This window comes from Strongylocentrotus purpuratus, unplaced genomic scaffold (genome assembly GCF_000002235.5).
Source record: "Strongylocentrotus purpuratus isolate Spur 01 unplaced genomic scaffold, Spur_5.0 spur5_scaffold_9, whole genome shotgun sequence".
Lineage (NCBI taxonomy): Eukaryota > Metazoa > Echinodermata > Echinoidea > Camarodonta > Strongylocentrotidae > Strongylocentrotus > Strongylocentrotus purpuratus.
In genome coordinates this window covers 155,391-159,886 of record NW_022145615.1, presented here as the reverse complement: position 1 = coordinate 159,886, position 4,496 = coordinate 155,391, and positions in this window count along the sequence as shown.

Sequence of the window (4,496 nt, the reverse complement as noted above, 5' to 3'; positions counted from 1 at the left end):
ACCTGCCCGATGAAGCCAGTGGCCTGTGACCCCTGAGCACTCAACACCGTGTGGGAGTCAGTTTGTGGTCAAATTCTTTTATGAGACAAATAGAAGCAAACGTTTCCATATGTTCCCCCTCCCGCGCGAAGCGCGGAAGCTCTGACGTTTCATTAAATTATGATAGAAAGAAGATGATTCGTTGAACTATTTTCGACTCTTAATCCTTGTCTGAATTCAGTTTCCCCCTCCCGCGCGAAAGCTTTGCCGTTTCATTAAATTATTAGAGAAAGAAGACAATTCGTTATACCGTTCTCTACCCTTAATCCTTGTCTGAATTCATTTCCCCCTCCCGCGCGAAGCGCTGAAGCTTTGACGTTTCACTGAATTATTAGAGAAAGAAGACGATTCGTTGTATCTCTTAATCATTGTCTAAATTTTCAAAAATGTTTTTTGTCCGATAAAAAGTCACCGTTCGTAGGCAGAAAAAAATTTGCCGGCCGACCGGAATAATACATTTCACCGACTTTAAACGTCTGCATTGATATAGTACACGTGGATCGCGCAAGAATACCGACACAGCGGACCCATCACAGGAACATAACAATCTATGCGTATCTTTCTTGCTCCCCGAAGTGGCGAATCCACAAAACATCCCCCTCTCTCTCTTACTCCCACCCCTCTTCTCTCAGGCTCTTACCCTCACCTCTCTCCTCTCTTTCGTCCCCTATTTATTCCCTTTTCTCTCCTTTTTCCTTTTCTTTCTTTTCCTTTCTTTCTTCTCTTCTCTTTCCTTTCCCTCTCATTCCCCCTCCCCTTTTCTCATTTTTCTCGACAGCAGCGCAATTTTACCGCCAATATCCTGACAGGTTGGGGTTGTCACACCCCCACACACCCCCTTTAGCGACGCTCCTGATTGTTATCCCATTATTCTTTTAAAAGAAATGCAATTCCTCATGCTCTCGCACCTCTTCTTTTACCTTTCTCCTTTAACTCACAAAAATCCTCTCTTTCCCCCCTTTTTTCCATCTTTTTGTTGTTGTTCTTCTTCTTGTGCTTTTTTTTTTCTGGGGGGGGGGGGGGGGTGGGGGCTACACGCCTGACAAGAGGGACCCCACATTATGCACATTGCAAAATTGCGTGCCCCCCCCGCCTCTTTCCTGATAAAAAATACCTTTTTATAATATCATCCACCTTTCTTTCTTTCCCTTCTCATTATTCTCCTCGCTCTCTCTCTTCCCCTTTTTTCCTCCCTGTCCCTTTTCCCTCCATCTCCTTTACTCTCCTCCCTCTTTTCTTTTTTCTTTCTCTCTTCCCTTTTCTTTCTTTTTCCCTTCCTTTTTCTTCTTTCTATTTTTTCCCTTTCCCCTCTTCCCCCACTTTTTTTTTACCGGGGGGGGGGGGGGCACGTGCCCCCTGAATACGCCACTGTTCATGAAAATTATATATATTTTTCCCTTTGGCTTGGCTATTTAATATAATTGATTCTTTATATTTCGTATGGCCTTGAAAAACTATAGCATGTATTTTCTGTGTTTGCTTTGAATTTATCATGTCTTGAGTTAATTAAAGTTTAAAATTTCTGAACTTGCAGGCATATGTATGTTTACATTCCGTATTTTTCCTGTGTTCTGTATTTATCATTATATCCTGCCCCTTGTTGCTACGAGGGCTAGATATCCCACGGCATTTTTTAAAACTTTAATTTTGTTGCACTATATAGACCTTATCAGACCCCCTTACCCGTCCCCACCACCATTACCCTCACCCCAACAAACACAAATAGACAATAAATGTTTGGTTCATTTTCGGATTACAGTACCTCTTTGTACGCTACATGACGCGAAAACCTCCAAGGTCCGCAAGTGTTCAAGCCCCTATCCCCCAAACAAAACACAATTCTAAAGTGCCTCCCCCCCTCTCTTGGCAGTAACTAGGCTCATGATGGTCCGACCCAACCCCCCCCCCCCATATAATTTGTAGGTTTCCATAAGTCCTACTAAAAGCTACTTTCTACAAAAACATTATTGTCGTATATAAACAATCACTAGTTTCTAAAATAGCAAACTCAGTTCTTATGATAATGGGCCTGCTTGATTTAGTGGCGTAGCCTGGATAGAGTATTGGGGCAAGATTTCACACAAGGAGGACAAATTACGATAGGATTATAATTATATGTGTTATGTTTTATTTCTTATTTTCGTCACCACAGAAGCGGGGAATTTCTCTTTATAATTATCAAATATAAAAGGTAAAATATACCTACTTAAAAAAAGAGAGATATTCAGGGCCATTTGTCGCCCGTGGGGGTGTCCTCCGTCCAATATTTCCCTTTATTATTACGATTTTGTTTATTGATAATTAGGCCTATTTAAAATGTTTTGAATAACGATCGACCCTCATTCAGTATTATGAATAGCGACCTTCACTCCTTATTATGAATAGCGACCCTCATTTCGTATTATGAAAAGCGACCCCCTACCCCTATTATGAATAGCGATCCTCATTTTGTATTATAAATAGCGACCCTTTCCTCGTATTATGAATAGCGACCTTCTCCTCGTATTATGAGTAGCGACCCTCAGCTCTTATTTATGTGATTGTATGCTTGATGTAAACTTGCATTTTTAGTCTTACCTTGAAACCTTATTTGAATCTTGAATCTTGAAATAGCAACCCTCATTTCGTATTATGAATAGCAACCCTCTCCTCGTATTATGAAAAGCGACCTATATTTCGTTTGATGAATAGCGACCCTCTACTCCTATTATTAATATCCACCCTCGTTTTGTATTATGTATAAAGACCCTCTCCTCGTTTTAATGATACAACCCTCTTCTCGTATGAATAGAGACCCTCATTTCATATTATAGTGGTCCTTATGAGTAGTGACCCCCAATGTAAATTATGAATAGCGCCCCTTCTTCATCTTTATGAATGGCGACCCCGATTTCCTATTATGAATAGCGGTCCTTACGAGTAATGACCCTTTATTTGAAAGGGGGGGGGGGGGGGGGGGGTAAGCGGACACTTTTTTTTTTTTTTTTGGTATCGAAATTTGAAAATTTGACATTTTGCTCCGTTGGGGGGGGGGGTAAGGTCATCTTTTTGAGGTCGGCCATGGGAATTTTTTTTTTTTTTTTTAAATTAAAAAAAAAAAAAAAAAAAAAAAAAAAAATCCAAAAGGGGGGGGGGGGGGGGGGTTTAGGAAAATTTAGGGGGGGGGGGGGTTTACACACAAAAAATTACCAAAGGGGGGGTTTAACCCCCCAACCCCCCCCCCCCCCTGTGTACGCGCCTGTGTGTAATCGTCCATGACCTAGCATCGTTTAGCCATTCATGAATGAACCTGCATTCAATCAGCAGATGTACGAGATTAATTGTATTAATACCAACGCTCCTTCTCTCCCCTTTCCTTTTCTTCTCCGCAAGTCAGTCTTTTCTATTTGTATTTGTTATTGTTGTTGTATCTAAGTTGAGGGCTGCGGGCACGTCAAGCTACTTTGCTTATTTCTGTAGCCCTCCTGCATCTAATGTATGCTAATTATGCATTCAATATATTTGTTTAAATTCGTTTATTATCTGTATAAAGTTACATACACTTAAAATATTGTATCAAACCATATTATGTTCATGAAAATGTATGATGAAAAAAAAAAAGATGCAGAAGCCAATAAATCAAATCAAATCAAATCAAAATCAAATATCTATATGAATAGTGGCCCTCTTCTCCTATTATGAATACTGGTCCTTCAGGTATGCGAAGTTACACGTTATGAATAGTGGTCCTTATGAAAAGCGACCAGAACCCCAAAAGTTACCCCCGAATATTACCCCTAGGATAATTACCCCCCAGAAAATTACCCCCAGGACAATCATCCCACTCCTGAAAAATACTCCCTAGGACTCCCCCCCCCCCCCCCACCCCCAAATAAATTCTGGATCCATTAAAACTAACTTATTATCAGGGTGGATTTCCCCATTAATGAACAGGAGGGTAATTTCTCTTTTGGAGGGGGGGGGGGGGGGTAATTGTCCTAGGGGATTGTCCAGGGGGTAATATTTCTCTCAAATCAAGCCTGTAGTATGTGCTTGCTGTCCAAATAGATTTCTATCGCATTTGATAAATAATGAAATAAACATTAACTTGAATTAAAGTAGTAAATACTTCAGTTTATTATAGATATATTGAAAATCATGGGTCTTTAAGAAAAGACTGCTATCAACGATTGAACTGATATATTTATATTTATTTCATGTTTATTTGTTGTTGCATACACTCATGTCAAGTCTTGTTCTTGGAATGCCTGAAAGGGAGACATGGAGTTTTGTGATGAATTCTTCTACAGTTTGGTCCACGGTTGAAGTTAGCAAATTGGGTAATGTACAATTTCGACACTGAAAATGTTTTCATCAGAGCATGTGTTTACAACTAAACAAGACACTCACCAAAATATGACCTTTAACCCTATAGAAGGTGGACACTGAGAGAAGCATCACTAAAAACATCAGGCATC